Source organism: Rhinopithecus roxellana, chromosome 9, assembly GCF_007565055.1.
Source record: "Rhinopithecus roxellana isolate Shanxi Qingling chromosome 9, ASM756505v1, whole genome shotgun sequence".
NCBI classification, from domain to species: Eukaryota; Metazoa; Chordata; class Mammalia; order Primates; family Cercopithecidae; genus Rhinopithecus; species Rhinopithecus roxellana.
Genome location: NC_044557.1, coordinates 59,674,706 through 59,691,993, shown reverse-complemented (window position 1 = coordinate 59,691,993; position 17,288 = coordinate 59,674,706). Strand labels below are relative to the sequence as shown.

The 17,288-nt window shown below is 40.1% G+C and overlaps 1 pseudogene across 1 annotated transcript in view; it reads right to left on the bottom strand.

The window, feature by feature from the left end:
• Positions 1-5,991: 5,991 nt before the first annotated feature.
• LOC104654925 overlaps positions 5,992-17,288 on the bottom strand; it is a 508,543-nt pseudogene continuing 497,246 nt past the window's right edge. The window contains exon 6 of the transcript XR_004059307.1: positions 5,992-6,135. The product of XR_004059307.1 is annotated as an uncharacterized LOC104654925 (transcript). The remainder of the gene's footprint in view (positions 6,136-17,288) is intronic.

Genomic DNA, 17,288 nt, shown 5'->3' with positions numbered 1-17,288 from the left:
TTTCAAATGGTGTTGGCAGAAATTGATGTAGCAATTAGCCTCTCTAGAAGAATCCCCTGCTATTTCATCAGTTTACTAACTTCCATGCACTGGAATTGAGAGAGCTGCCAAGTGCAGCATTCTTTTTGGAAAAAAAAAATAGTAAATCCTAGTTTAAAATCCTCTACATAATCATATTCTGCTTCACTTGGCAAACTCTTAACTCCTATGATTGAGACATCAACTGTGCTTTTTTCAATTCTCCAGTAGTAAATCTTGTACATTTCTAAATCCTTCTTGAAATATTATATTTACTATATGTGTTCTACCATGGGTAATATTTTTATAATCCTTTATCAAAATGCTTTGTGACCTGCCTGCATTTAGCTATCTGCAAACCATCTTTTACTTAGTCCACATCTGCTTACTGCTAAACAGCTTGCCTTTGCTGTAACTTTGTGTTAAACATGACAAGTTATTATTGCATTTGCTATTTGCTGCCATTTGCAATTGTCATCTTTTAAGACATGCTGTCTCCCTAGACCACTTTTGATCATTTGCATGACATGAAAAGAAATGACTGCAAATAAAAATTGCTCAAATGCTATGCCTGGTTGTGGTTTTAAGTGAAACATCTGGGCTCATTCAAATCACCCTTCCTTTTGATGTGACTTTCTTTGCCATGACTCACAAAGGCAGGAGGTTTTGTCAGGTGGCTTTTCCCAGGAGTTGCTGGGGAAAAAGGGAATTCTTCCTCCAGAGACTATGTTTCTGGGCTCTTCAAAGCTTTCAGGAAGAAACAGGGGCACTTCATGTTATTCTCTTCAACCTGTTCTGGGCTACTGATAGCTTTGACAAGAAAAGTCTCTGGAACTTCTTTTGACAAGGGAGCCCAGAGGATGGTCACCCAGGGGCCGAGGTGGAGTGGATAGAAATGTGGAAGCCTGGGGAAGACCTGGTTGCCATCTTTAAAACTGTTCGAGGGAAACAGGCTTAGTCTGACTGGCTGCAGAGTGTGGAATAGAGGGTATCAGAATGGAGGCGCAGAATTCGCTTCAGCAAAGTTGATGGACAGTCCCTAATTCAAGTCTCAGCTCAAAGATCACTTCCTTGGAGCGACTTTCTCTGCCACCCAAACTCAAGTAGCTCTCCCTCCCTTGATTTGCTTAATCCTGTTACTCTGCTTATTTCCTCAAAACAGTTCTGAGACAATGAGGTTTCTTGTTTATTTATTTTTATTGTTCTCCCCAATGGAAAGTAAGCTCCATGGTGACAGAGCTCTGTCTGCTTTGTTCACCCACTCATCTCCAGGTCAGGGCTGGCTACACAGTTTGTGGGACCCAGTGCAAAACAAAAATATAGGGTGCCTTGTTCAAAAAGAGAAAGGGAAAAAGTGCTGCTAAAGGCACTAAAGTGTGATATTTTCCTTTCTTGAATGGTCTGTCTCTCAACTTGCCATTGTGTTTCTTTATTTGCCATTTAATGACATTCTAAGTTAAAAAATGGAAATGTAAAATTATTAGCATGGTTTACTGTTTATCTTTACAATGTGTAATGTCAGTTTTAAATGCAAATATAACGGCATTTAACTCTTACACAAAAATCCTTAAAATTTCTCTGCAACCTCACCGACATCTGTTGCTTTTTGACTTTTTAATAATAGCCATTCTGACTGGTGTGAGATGGTATCTCACTGTGGTTTTGATTTGTATTTCTCTAATGATTAGTGATGATGAGCATTTTTTTCATATATTTGTTGGCCAAATGTATTTCTTCTTTTGAGAAGTTTCTGTTTATGCCCTTTGCCCATTTTTAAAATTGGGTCCTGGAGAAGAGGGAACACTTACACACTGCTGGTGGGAATCTAAATTACTTCAGCCACTGTGGAAAGCAGTGTGGAAATTCCTCAAATCACTTAAAAACTAACATTTGACCCAGCAATCCAACTACTGGATATATACCCAAAGAAAAATAGATTGTTCTACCAAAATGACACATGCACTCATTTGTTCATTGCAACCATGTTCACAATAGCAAAGACATGAAATCAACCTAGATGCCCATCAGTGGTGGACTGGATAAAGAAAATGTGGTTCATGTACACCATGGAATGCTATGCAGTCATAAAAAAGGCATGAAATTATGTCTTTTGCAGCAACATGGATGCATCTGGAGGCCATTATCCTAAGTGAACTAATGCAGAAACAGAAAACCAAATACTGCATGTTCTCTCTTTTAAGTGGGAGCTAAACATATCTATCAGGTACTATGCTGTCTGCCTGGGTGATGGGATCATTTGTACACCAAACCTCAGTGACATTCAATTTAGCCATGTAACAAACCTGCACATGCACTCCTTGAATCTAAAAAACTTGAGAGAAAAAGACAAAATAAAACAAAACAATTACCAAAATTACACAATTAATATTTGTAGCTTAAAAATGCATACATATTTCACTCTTACTAGAACAGTGGAAATGCTACATGAAACTCAACAGTTTTTAATTCACAGCTTGATATATTCTACCAACACTCTTTACCTTCAGCTTATGGGTACTGATGGGTAAGGAAAACTTGAAAGGAAAAGAAACTATTGTCTTAACATTTCCTCTCCTTCTAGCATTTCAGCATTAAAGTAGTTGGCTGATACACGGAGACAACATGAATAAGAAAGAATGCAATAGGGTTCCTTGATTCTTGTTCTCTTTCAAACAAAAAAGCATGGCCTCTGGGATGTCAGCACCTGCCTCCTCCCCACCTTTCTCAGTGGTAGCCCTAATACAATTGCCTTGTACTTGTTTTTAGTCTCACTGAATGCTTGAATATTGTGGGCCACTAAATTCTGTGCTCATGGGGTGTCATCACAAATGCTATATGTGAATGGGAAGGCACTGTGGACATTTCCTCTGCTCATGTGCATGCTCCCTCATCCCATTAGACTTTCTTACAAAACACGAGTTCCATGAAATCATTCAGAATTGCAAGATAGTGGTAGCGGTGCATTAAACCAAATGTGGGACCATTTGACTGTGCAAGTCTATGCCCATGAAGCCAGCCTTGATCCATTTTCCACCACAATGTAGTTAATAAAGAGCACACCGAGCACAGAGGATGGGCACATGCATTCTTGCTGAATGATGAATGACTGAACAATTCAGAACTGTTGACCAATGAACTGAGCTGCAGCCATAAGTGACCTCATGGCCCAGAAAGAGGAAGACAAAGACAAAGGTAGAGAGGGTGACTCCAGCTTCAGTTTCCAATACTGTTCCTGTTCCTCAGCCTACTTGTATCTCCTAGCCTTGAGTTCAATGAAATATTATTATTCCCTACAACATATCTCCCCTGATTTTTCTGTGTAGGTTTTTATAGTGTCTTGACAAAGAAATTCATTTTGTGCCATGGCCCATCCATGACCCTCTCCAGACATACCCAGCTATATGATCTTCTGAATGTGTCATGATTTTCACACTGGCATGCCTTTGACCAACAGAGCCATTGTTCTCTCAATGAATATGCCCCCTTCTTTTCTTTTCTTCTCTTTTCTTTTTTCTCCTTCCTTCCTTCCTTCCTTCCTTCCTTCCTTCCTTCCTTCCTTCCTTCCTTCCTTCCTTCCTTCCTTCCTTTCTTCTTTCTTTCTTTCTTCTTTTCTTTCTTCTTCTTTCTTTCTTCTTCTTTCTTTCTTTCTTTCTTTCTTTCTTTTTTTTCCTTCCTTCCTTCCTTCCTTCCTTCCTTCCTTCCTTCCTTCCTTCCTTCCTTCCTTCCTTCCTTCTTTCTTCTCTCTCTCTCTCTCTCTCTTCTTCTTCTTGATGGAGTTTTGCTCCCGTCACCCAGGTTGGAGAGCAATGGTGTGATCTTGGCTCACTGCAACCTCAGCCTCCTGGGTTCAATCTCTTCTCCTGCCTCAGCCTCCCGAGTAGTTGGGATCACAGGCACCCATGACCAGGTTCTCTTTTCTAATAGGCCAACTCCTCTCCTTTCTTCAAGATCAGCTTTCCTGTGATATCTTCTTCAGTTCTCACTTGAGATAGTCACTCAGATGTCATTGTATTGAGGTAGATGCTGACATTTCTGTCCCTGAGATCTCCTTGAGGGTGGGGTAAAGTAGTGTTCTCTTTTGTGTTTCTCTTGCCCAGAACCTCAGCTAGTGCTTGATACTTAAGATTCTCACTGTTGCATGAGACTTCCTTGTTGATTTACCAAATTACCATATATGGCTATGCCTGGGGGACATTATGTTAGGCCTATCTTCAGAATACCTCAGTTGCAAGTTGTTTACCACTTCCCAGTCCTTATTTCTTGTGTTCAAAGACGATTTTTCGTTGAAACCTCTTCTAGCTGATTATAGGAATTATTTAAGTTAGTGGTAGTAGAAAGAAGTGTGGACAATAAAAAGAAGCATATTGAAATGGGCTTAGATTAAAGCCATCCAGAACTATCTGTGCTCAGCTGTGCCTAGAGTACTTTTGGAACAATCTATTTATGAAATGATAGACCACAGATCAATGACGATGACACCCACATTCATTCTTGAAAAATATGACTCAGTTGTATGTCGTGCACTTACACAGGAGCAGGAATAGATCACAGATCACTGATTGTGACACCCACATTCATTCTTGAAAAGTATGACTCAGCCGTAAGTAGTGCACATCCACAGGAGCAGGAATCTGAGGGGAAGAAATATCTATCCAGTGCAGATGCCATTCACGGAGATCCTCAGACAGTCTCCTAAGTAGCCTGAATTGTTCTTCTTGTCTGGTCTGCATCCCACTGGGAAACAGTCCAAGGTGTTAAATATTTTCACTGAATATGGTGGTCTACCTCCTTTGGCATGAGGTTTTGGAGGGGTCTCTTCCAGTGGGACATTGTTTATCATTTATTTCTCATCTGTACTGAGAATTATAGAATGAATCCTGCTTTCATTCAGGTTACAGATTTGTTAAAATAATTATCTGAAATATAGCAGATATTATCATGATTTTGCCAAAACAAAACAAAAACAAAAAAAGTCCTACAAGATAGAAATGCTTAATGAATAAATAACACATTTCTCAGGACTTGTTTTCTCATTGTTATCAAGAGTTGGCCATGAGGAATAGGATATTAGGTCATATGCAGACTAGGAAGTGGAAAAGGCCAAAAGATAAAAATTCTACAGGAGACAGAGAAAGCCCTGACATCTATCCTTTTTGCTTGCTTCACACATGAAATGACTCCCTGCTGAATGGAAAGACAGACAGGTAGGACTGGCTTTCATTCAAATGATGGGTGGAAGTGCCCCTGCCATATCTGAAGGTTTAAAAAGTTCTAATGTTCAGATGAAGAGAGAAGACAGAATAACATTCTCCTTCCCTCATATGCAATGCAGTGGGAAAATCAGTCCCACTCTTTTATTTATGTGGTCAAAATGTAAGTATAAAAATTATTACCCATATTGTGAGTCAATCTAATTGCTGGATCATCTTTCATTAGCTCTGGACATTTAGCTCTCTGTGATATGACTGTGTCTCTCTGACCAAATAAGTCTGTGTCAAATAATGGTTAAAATTTCCACTGATCCCCAAAAGTCTGAGCACCAGCTGGATACAGATGATTGCCAACACTAGCAGTCATGTGGAACTCACTAATTAGGTATATGCATCCTGGGCATACAGACATGCCATGTCAAAGGGGTGGCTGTACCTACCTCATAATGCCTTCGGAACATGCAATAACTTCATTGCTTTCCAAAAAAAAAAAAAAAAAAAAAGGAAAAGAAAAGACTTGGCTGAAAGCAAGATTGCTTTTCGGAAGGGAAACTCTTTTCCCAGGGTGCACTGTGCAGACAAAACTTACTGCATCCCTTCTGAAAATGTGCCTGGAGCAGTCTTCCAAGATGATTAATAGAGCAAGTATTTCTCACAAGGGTTTGACCTTTGAAAGCACAGACAGACAAAAGGCGTAAATGGTCAGAGAGGGATGGAGAGCGTCAGGCTCACGAGACACCCATGCCCACACACTCACCTCTCATCAGGGCCTGGAACACACTGTGCTATCCCTTGGGGAAAGCCCTTTAGGACCATGATACCTTTGAAAGGTTTTTGTGTCATTGTAAACATCTTTACCTTGAAGATTTTCTTTCAAATAATGGAACTGCCAGTTGGTGTATTGTAGGTGCAGAGACTACAAAGACAAAAAAAAAATTAGATGATTCCCCCACCAAGTGTTCAGCTCAGAGTCATGGGCCACACATTTAGACACAAGTTCTTTGTTTTTTTTATTTTAAGTTCCGGGGTACATGTGCAGGATGTACAACCTTGTTACATAGGTAAATGTGTGCCATAGTGGTTTCCTGCACCTTTCAACCCATCACCTAGGTATTAAGCCAGGCATGAATCAGCCATTTTTCCTGATGCTCTCTCCCCACAACCACTCCCCATTCACAGGCCTCTGTGTGTTGTTCCCCTCCCTATGCCCATGTGGTCTCACTGTAGAAACAAATTCTTGAATGCAATGTGTGTGTTTCACTGAAGAGGGGAGGAAAGGAAGGTAGATATTTTGGGAAAAGAAAACCAATATTTTTAAGGACCTAATGCTAAATATTTATAGCAACTCTGTAAAACAAATGCTTATGTTCCCATTTGACAGACAGATGAACTAGAACTTGAGGAACTTGGTAAGGTCATACAGGTCGAAAGTGTTGGCAATGTGGGTATTTATCTCCATTTAGGCCTAATTCTAAACCTCATTCTTGTTTCACTATCCCAAGCTATCTAAAGCTAATGGGGGGAGGGTTAAGTGGACAGGTCTTGGCAAAAAGTCATCTGCCTAAAAATAAAGCACATTTCTGAGTTCTCTGACATGGCATGCTGAGGGCCCTTGCTGAGTTGGTAAGTTTAAGCAATGATGAATTTTATTGTACCAAATGGGGAAATGCTTTTTAAATATCCTACTTCTGTTCTTATCCCTTGGCTTTGCAGTAATTTTCATTCATTTATACTTGACTGATTCATCAACTTAAAAATGTTATTGAGTCACTACTGTATGCCAGGTACTGTGCGAGGCAATTGGTGTGCAGTGGTCATCTTAGCCTGAGTTTCCCCTAAAACAGAGCCTGAGATTAAGGCTTGCATGCAGATGGTTTATTTGGGAAGTAAACTTGGAGAGAAGAAGTGAGGGGCCAGGGAGAGTGAAACAGGAAGGGAGAAGCCAATACAAGGATACATTATAGAGGTGGCCACCAGTCTGGGTGGCTGGTGCTCAGTCCTGCTGGTACCTTTCAAAAGGTGCATAAAAGGGAGTGGAGGAAGAAGCATTTATTCATTGGCTCCTGGCCTGCTTTTATTGGAAGTTACCCCACACAGCATTAACATTTGCACAATTCTGAGTTGCACATGTATGAATGTCAGGCAGGCACCTGCAGGCACCCCACCCAGGGAAGTCAGGGAAGCCGCTGGGGAGGAAGCAGAGGTACGTGGTGCAAGCTTCAGGTGTTCTCTTTCAATGCAGAGCAGTATGAAGCCTCCTGGAAGTCCTTGCCAGGGCCACAAGCTGAGGCTGAGTGGATATGAGGTAGTGCACAAGATGTCCGATGTAGTGAGCTAAATGGATACAGTCCTTATTCTCAATGAAAAGCCTACAGTTTAGTAAGAGAGATGCTTATTAAATACATTAACCAACTACATAATTACAAATTTTAAGAGGCATCATGAAGGAAAATGGCAGCTGCCAGGGGAGAGAATAACAGGCAAGCCTACCTTAAATTGGGATGACAAGAGTGCCTTCTTGGGGGAGTGACATTTAGGCTGACACCTGCAGAATGAGCAAGAGATGGCTGGGACAAAGTGGTAGGGAAGGGCATCACAGAGAGAACAATCTGTGCAAAAACTGGAGGCAGAGTAGGTCTTGGTGAGCTATAGAAACAGAAAGACCCCAACATGACTCAGCAGAGAGAAGCTGGGAAGAGAGGAATGAGACATGCCTAGAGAAGTAGGTGGTTGAGTTCTGGATTTTAAAGCCAGTAGAGGTATTTTAAAATATTTGAAAACCCTCTTCGGTTTTTACAAAAAAAAAAAAAAAATGTACTCTGCAGTAGGGAAAGCAGAGCAGCTTTTCCAAAGTAGTTGCAGTAGTCTAGGGAAGGAATGTTGGTGGCTTGGACTAGTGACTGGTGACACTTGTGACAGTGGAGATGACAAAAACTGGGCAGATTAAAGAGCTATTTTCCCCTCAAGAAGATGTGGTGGCAGATCAGATACGAGGACAAGGATGATGGGGGAATTATGTGTTGAGTATTTACTCACCCACTCAACAAATATGTATGAAGTGCTTACTATAGGGAGGACAATCTGCTACACAGAGGAATCCCAAGATTGATAAGACTCCAGTTTGGCCTTTGAGTGACTCACAGTTCAGTAAGGAAGATGGAGATGTAGGCAGACAATTCCAGTAGAGTTGCTATGATAGCTGCACATTCCAGATCTCATTAAAAATTAGCACAATCAAGGTTACTTCCACCAACGCAGATGATCATAAATGGATTCTGCTTGTGTGGCTCTAGAAGACCACTTACCAGTTGCCCAGAATAGTTCAGGAAATTAATTCAGAATGGAATCAATTCTCCATGGGTTATTTTATCTTCACTTGTTAATAATGAGCCTCTCAGCCATAGAATTATGAAGTTTGGTCCAGAGCATTCGATCTTGGGAATGGGAGGGCTAAATGGATCATAGTCATCCAGGAATAATAAAGCAGAGTTAGTCTCCATGAGGAAGTGTCCCTGGCATAATATCTTTGTAATTTCTCTTCTGTCTTCTTTAAAGCCCTTGAAGTCATGATATGCCACTAAGAGTGCCATCTTCCCAGCTGGTATTCATAGAGTTATTAGCCAATCTTTCTAGGTTGCATTATGAAGATGATCTTTACAAGGTCAAAGGACTTCCCCCAAACTCTACTGGGTTTGAGTCCCTAAGTCATAACTATTTCCTGGAAGATACCTCAACCTGCTGCAGAATTTGCATTTTAACTTGATAAGATATCATCTAGCACCAAAACCGTTACGTGCATGCCATTTTTTCAGCCACTATGGGCTAAAATGCAGAACTAGTTTTCCCCAGAGGAAAAAGGAACAGATTGTTCACCACCATTAAGAATGGGGAAAGGCTGGGTATGGTGGCTCACACCTGTAATCCCAGCACTATGGGAGGCTGAGACAGGTGGATCACCTGAGGTCAGGAATTTGAGACCAGCCTGGCCAACATGGCGAAATCCCATGTCTACTAAAAATACAAAAATTAGCTGGGTGTAGTGATGCATGCCTGCAATCCCAGCTACTCGGGAGGCTGAGGTAGAAGAATCACTTGAACCCAGGAGGTGGAGGTTGCAATGAGGCAAGATCACACCATTGCACTGCATCCTCAAAACAAAAACAAAACAAAAAAAAAAGAATGGTCACTGCATGGTGTTCCAATAGCTGAGAGCCTAAGATTGTGCATTGTTTCTCATTCTGGCTGGTAAGCCAAGGGAAAATTGTGTATTAACTTCTGTTTCTGAGACAAATAGCACTTTAGTGAATCAGGGATGATGGTAGCAACACTAAGTAAACTGTGCCTGTAATTCTAAGTGTTGACTCTCCTTCTAAGTTATTATGTTATTAACTTCCATTCAGTATCCTAAAATTAAGCTATATTCATTTGATATCTATCAGATTGAATAATAATCTTAATGACAGTCCCAAGGTTTGAAAATGCAAAGATAAATGGTTTTGTCATGATTTCTGGAATTAATTTTTCTTCTGTGTTCTCACAAAACAATTTTGTTGGTTTTCAGTCCACTGTTCACAAATGTATTTAGTACATTTATCTAAAGATATCACATGAGAAGCAACGCTTGACTCACACTGTTCAACTGGTGCTGATGCTTAGTGAGGACAAATTTTAAGAAAAAGAAAGAAAAGCAGTAGAGAGAGGATGAAGATGTAGGCTTTCCCCCCATCGATCTTGCCTGGGGCCCCATCCCGTGCAATTGACTCCTATATATAACCCTGATGTGGTCTAGACATGTTCAATCTAGAGCTTTCCATCATCCAGGGGCAGAATTTGGTTGAGAAATGAGAAACTGGGCAGATTAAAGAGCTATTTTTCCCTCAAGAAAATGTGGTGGCAGATCAGATATGTGGACAAGGATGATGGGTGAATTATATCTTGACTATTTACTCACCCCCTCAACAAATATGTGTGAAGTGTTTACTATGAGGAGGACAGTCTGCTACACAGAAGAATGTGACCCTGGTGAGGTTAATCAGATATTATCTCCATGGGTCTTGCTGGGACCTTTAAGAAAAGTACTTTCTCTGTATCTGTGTTAGTTTGCTAAGGATAATGGCCTTCAGCTCCATCCATGTTCCTGCAAAGGACATGATCTCATTTGTTTTTATGACTGCATAGTATTCCATGGTGTATATTACCACATTTTCTATATTCAGTCTATCCTTGATGGGCATTTAGGTTGATTCCATGTCTACTATTGTGAATAGTGCTGCAGTGAACATACATATGCATGTGTCTGTCTTTACAGTAAAATGATTTATATTCCTTTGGGTACATACCAAGTAATGGGATTGCTGGGTTGAATGGTACTTCTGTCTTCAGGTCTTTGAGGAACTGCATGGATACAGTAGATGTCAACTAAGGAGTCCTGACAACCGTATGGTGTTCTTTGTTCATTGCATTTCAGTAAGAATGCACTGTTAGTTCAAATTGGTATGAAGACAGTACCTTCCACATGGAGCAAGAATCATACTTAGTTGTGTTTGTGTCTCTTGCAACTGAGGAGTTCTAGCAACTATATGGTGTTCTTTGTTCACTGCATTTCGGTAAGAATGCAGGGTACTCTTGATGCTATGGGAAAGACTTCTTATGTTATGAAACCTTTGCAGCCACAAAAAAATCATGTTTTTGGTATGTGCTTAACAACATGGGAAAATGCTCATGACAAAAAGTTAACTGTTTATAGCGCCAGATCTACTTTTTTTGTGCATGTGAGATATATATTTATATAATTCAATAAAAAGTAGACTAGAAAGAAATATACCAGAATTTTGGAAGTGGTTATCTATGTAGGTAGGATTAAGATATTTAGTTTAAATTTTCTTCTTTATACTTTTCTTTGTTTCCCAGATTTTCCATACTACACATAAACCATGTATATAATCTTGAATAAACAGTATATTATTAAAGTATGAAAATTCATACTTATGAGTTAATTAAAGATAGCTTCCGTTAGCCACAGTGCACCTCCAAACATATCAAAGGTTGTGTTTCAAAACACCTGAACAATTGAGTATTTAACTTCCAAATGCAATCCCTTTGGTGTTTGTGTATCTCATTACAGTGGATCCTTACCTACTGGATCTAGCCCTGTTGCACATTTAGTTCAAATTGGTAATGAAAATGGTATCTTCCACATGGAGCACGAGTCCAGTTATTACTACAGATATTAAGATAATGGGCAAGTTCATGAACCCTGTATTGATAGGGCAGTTGTGTCATCTGGAGGACATTTCTTCTCAATTTCATCTGACAAAAAGGCTAGATGTCAAATTCTTAAACAAACAATACCAACTTCCTGTGGGGGAAGAGCAAGTCAAATAGGAGATACTTGTTCTTGGCATAAAAGTCTATATTTAAGAATTAACTTATCACATTTCACAGCTCACTGTAAACTAAGAGGGGTAGGGAAGAAAGGGTCAAAGGCTGCTCTAATTACTCTCATTTTAGCAAGCAGAATGAAATGAAGTTTCCTGGGGTAATTAATCAAGTCGTGATGAAAAGTGAACACACACTGGACACTTTTTTTGGGTCAGGGATTTGATGGAAATTGCCACTGCCTCATGAAGGACACTGACATTAGTCTGGCAGAAGGTTCTCACTTACGAAAGAACGGATAGTAATCAAGGTCCAACATTCAAAATAAAGGCTTAAGGAAAACAGCAGCAATTATCTGGCATTGCTCTTGCTGAGTTTTGGCTTCAATTCTTGCTGGTAACAGGAGGCTTGCAAGTTTCTACGGTGTGTTGGGTGGAAACGGTCTATGCCTGGTGATTTTCACAAACAGATGAATATACTCCTATTTCCAAGCGTGCGATTCAGCCACTTGGACTCCAGCAATAACTGCCACCAGTTTCAAAGGAACTGCTGTAATGCAGTCCTTACTATCTGAGCTCATATCTATTACGAAAATCAAGCAGCTTGTTTTTCCAGGTGCTACCATCTTGGAAATAAGGCACGAGGGGACCAAAAAATGTGTGTCAGAACCTAATGTGAAAGCCTCCAATTAGGCTTTTTTTTTTTTAATCTAGTTATTGCAAGCTGTTTTGGCTAAAACCCGAAAGTACTTAAATGTCTTCCAACGGTGGATACATGCTGCTGTTATGATTGATATGTTATTTGAAAATAGTCACAAAACCTTCGAATTAAATGTATATTTTACATTGTAGTCTACTTTGGTCTTTTTTATTCATTTGAGTGTCAAATTAGGCAATGCCTGTTGATTGTCAGTAAAATAAGTACAGTAGAATGACTAAATAGCAAAGAGTCCAACTGTCAGAGGATTTCTGAAACCAGACCAGGAAAAACACTAACATGGAAATTAAATGCCATTCAGGGACTTTGATTCTCTATCTGTCTCTTTATGGTGTTCCATGTTTCAGGCCAATCCTATTCTGTCCCTTTCCTAAGCCCCCCAAATAACATGGAAAGCAAATAACAACTGTCCTGCTGAACACTGTTATTCTGAATTTTATTTTTTAAACTTTTTGCCCAGTTAGTCATATGTCTGAAAATGCATAGAGTATCCTCTTAAGCAAGAGTGTGACTCAAACTCTCACTACATACTTGCGAAAGAACTTTGGCATGTCCCATCTCTGAGGAGGCTGGTGGGGTTGAGGCCGAACCAAATAGTGGCAGAATGCCTTCATGAACATGGAGGTCACTCCTTAGATCAAGGCTGGGTGGATCTGAAGGTGGGGCAGCCCACTGGGCACCACGTAAAGTCAGAGGGGCTGGAATGTTGGGGAAAAATTGAACAGACACTGAAGGAGTCAATCTGTGGTTGCTGCCAAGTGTCTCCTCCTCTTCTTCTACTGTAAATTTGGAATCTGCCTTTATCTCTTTCACCACCGCCCCCACCCCAATCTTTACCGGAGTCTCTATTTGTTCTCTGTTTGCAATCACATTTCATTCCATCTCCCACACTTTAAAACAGTGTCTTTATCACTAATTTGGCTACTTCCATCATACTACAAACCTTCCAGCTTGTATAGTACCCCTTATAATCCTACAATCATGAAGCCTGAGGAGTCTTCTGGGAAAGGAATTCAAAACATGTCCAAATTTGAAGTTCTGACATACATAGTTATGTTTGGAAAACTTACTGTGTATGTTTGGAGTGATGTTCACTCCATAGAAGCCAGTATCAAAGAGGATCTATGAAGTCCCTGAGAAAGAATCCATCCTAAAAGTCAAGCTAACTGGGGCAAACTCAGAAACAGGGACTGAAGGAGAAAGTCATGATTCTGGATTCAGGGTGTAGTTATAATGTCAACCCCTGTCCATCCCACTCCCAATGCCCCAGCCTCCTAGGTTAGTGCACTCTGGAGAGGAAGACACAGTGGGCAAAAGTGAGAGCTTAAAATCTAGGATTCCAAACAACCTTGCAGTAGTTCTTTACCTCAGCATAAAAAGAGAATTAAGGAGCTGGTAAAACTCAGGCATCCTTAATAGTTGTCCTGAATGGAAACTTCATAGACTGTTGACATGCTCTCCCTAACATACACATACAAATGCTGTGTCATACTCTATAACCTGCTTTTAAAAATGGAGTATATTATGATTTTCTGTTGACACCAGTAAATATATTTCTGTAATAGCATTTGAAGTGGTTTCAGCATATACATTTTCCCACAATTTATTTATAAACAGTGGGTCAGTGAGCATCCTTATAGCTAAATCTTTGGGTAAATGCTAAATCATTTAATTGGGATGAATTGTTAGAAATAGGATTGTGGGTCACATGGTATGCATATATTTAAGACCTTTGACATGTACCAAACACATATATGTTATATACCCTTTAGGGAGGCTGAACCAACTTACTCCTATCAGCAGTGATTGAAAGTAACAGATATAATGTTATCCTTTTAATTCCTTTGACCTCTAGCTAACAGATAGAACAGCTCTTCCCTTTCTAAAACCACCACCCACTGTAGATAATATAGAGGTATTAAACCAAATGGATTTGTCTGAAATTTGCAGAACCCAGTCCCATCTTAGAGCAATATGGCAGGCACAGCCCTATGCTCAAGTCATTAATCTTGGCTGATCTCAGTCCTCTCACTCTGCAAGCACGTATCTAATCTGGCTACTCCCCAGTATATTTTGTTGAGTACTGCATTTTTCTCCTACTTAGTATCATGTTGTTGGAATAATTTTCTTCCCTGATGTATTATTTTATATTTTTCCAGATCTTCTCTTCCTTGGTATTTCTATACTGCTTTACCAACCTCCCTGAGCGTGCTGACTTACAGTGTAAATTCACTCACATCTTAGCCACTGTAAATTAATAAGCCAGATAAAAACCCATGAGGCACTACTATTATCAACTGTTCCTCAATATACTGCATCTGTTCCTTCCCTGCTCTCTGTTTCTTTTTGTGAGCTCATTTCTAGTTTCATCAATATTCTCTATTCTTGTGGTCCCTGTTCTATTCGACATTAGATATGCATTTTTAAGCTACCCAATTGCTTAAAAGGGAACTAAAGAAACAGAAAACGGGCTGAAGAATACACTATAAATGCAAACTTTTTTATTACTTGTCAGAGGTTGTAAAAAAATGGTGGTTATATGAAAATAAAAAAATTAGCACTCATACATTAGTAGGTATAAATTAATATAGTGTTTCTAGAAGGCAATTGGGAAGCAAATATCAAAAGCCTTAACAAGCATTTTATGCATGCAATTGTATCTCTATGAATTTATATGGAGAAAATAACTGAACAAGTACACAAATGTTAATTTAAAAGTGTGTTGATTGCAGCATTATTTATAAGTAGAAATGAAAACAAACAAGTTATATAATAGAGAATTGTTTAAGTAAAATAGGGTTCTATGTGCATATGGAAATATATGTAGCTATTAAAAATGATGACATGAGTTTGTATTTACAGTAATGGAAGAACCTTGATGATATGTTAAATAAAAACAGCAGGTTGTAGAATAATTGGCATAGTATGATCCCATCTCAGTAATAAAGGCATTTGCATGTATGTAACCAGAGTAGAAAAGCTGGATCTCATTTCTGTTGGCATGCATGCTAAGCACGGGAGAAAAGAACACCGGAGAGAAGTGTTAGGGACACTTGTGCCCAGGGGAGGAAAAGGAGAAAGCAGGAGGGAAGACTGTGGCCAGTCTAGGTAAAGTCTTGATCTCTATAGAGATAGGGGCATTCTCTCCAGTTTCAACCCAAAGTAGCACATGGCTCTGGAACCCTGAGCATGCTGAGAGTGGAGGTGCTGTATTCAACCTAGGAGAGAGTGCTCTGGGAGCACCAAGAGAGAACATCTCCGACAGGAGACTGGCTTCCAAGAGCAGTGGCAGCAGGCAGTGTGTTACAGAAACATAAAAACCCTCTTGAGAAACTGGCATATAGGCATTTCTCCCTAAAGCAAGTCACATGGCCATTGCAATGTCAGGAGAGGAAATACACTCCACCTCTTTAGCAGCACCGGGACATGTAGTCATATGGCAAAAGGCATGGATTTAGGAAAGGGTAAAGAATTGAGATCATTATTGCAATCTATCACACCTGCATTTTCTCATATTTTGGAAAATAATCCCATAACACTTATGTATTTATGCCCATTAAAATAGGTGAGATGTGAGATTGTTACACTAATGGTTCCCAAAGAACCATGTTGCCCAGTGTTTGGGCCTGTATTGGTTTCCTTAGGCTGTTGTAACTAAGTACCACAAACTAGGTAGCTTCAAACAAAAATTTATTCTGTCTTAGTTCTGGAGATCAGAAACCTGAAATCAAGGTGTTGGTAGGGTCATGCTCCTTTTGAAGCCTCTAGGGGAAGGATCCTTCCTAGCTTCTTCCAGCTTCTGGTAGTTCCACGTGTTTCTTGGCTTGTGGCAGTATGAATCCTATCTCTGCCACCTTCACTTGGCTGTCTTCCTTCTGTGTCTGTGAGTCTTTCCCTGTTCTTATAAAGACACTTGTCATTTTGGTTTCAGGACCCATTTTACTCCAGTACAATGTTATCTTATTATATCTGCAAATACCCTATTTCTACCCTATAGGGTCACATTCTGAGGTATTGGGGGTTAGGACTTCAACTTCTGAAGGACACGATTTAGCTCATAACAATGGCCTTGTGTTGTTCCCTTCCTCATTGATTCTGGGTCATATGACTTGCTTTTGCCAACAAGACAGCAATAAATTTGACATAGAAAAGGCTGGGCTGGGCTGGGTTGGGTACGGTAGCTCATGCCTGTAATCCCAGCACTTTGGGAGGCCAAGATGGGTGGATAGCTTGAATTCAGGCATTCGAGACCAGCCCAGGCAACAGAGCAAAACCCTGTCTCTACCAAAAATACAAAAAAAAATAAGCTGGGTATGGTGACTTGCACCTATGGTCCCAGCTACTCAGGAGGCTAAGGTGGGAAGATCGCTTAAGCCTGGGAGGCGGAGGTTACAGTAAGCCAAAATCATGCCACTGCACTCCTGCCTGGGTCACAGAGTGGAACCCCATGAAAGAAAGAAAGAAAAGAAAGGGAGAAAAAGCAAGCAGGAAGGAAGGAAGAAAGGAAGGAAGGAAGGAAGGAAGGAAGGAAGGAAGGAAGGAAGGAAGGAAGGAAGGAAGGAAGGAAGGAAGGAAGGAGGGAAGGAAAGAAAGAGAAAAAAAGAAAGAAAAAGAAAGAGAGAGAGAAAGAAAGAAAAAGAAAGAGAGAGAGAAAGAAAGGAAAGAAAGAAGAAAGAAACTAAGAAAGAAAGAAAGAAGAAAGAAAGAAAGAAAGAAAGAAAGAAAGAAGAAAGAAAGAAAGAAAGAAGAAGAAAGAAGAAAGAAAAAGAAAGAAGAGAAAGAGAGAAAGAAAGAAAGAAAGAAAGAAGAAAAGAAAGAAGAGAAAAGGAAGGAAGGGAAGGAAAGAAAGGAAAGAGGAAGGGAGGAGGAAGGAAGGAAGGAAGGAAGGAAAAGGAAGGAAGGAAGGAAGGAAGGAAGGGAGGAAGAAAGGGAAGGAAGGAAGGAAAAGGAAGGAAGGAAGCGGAG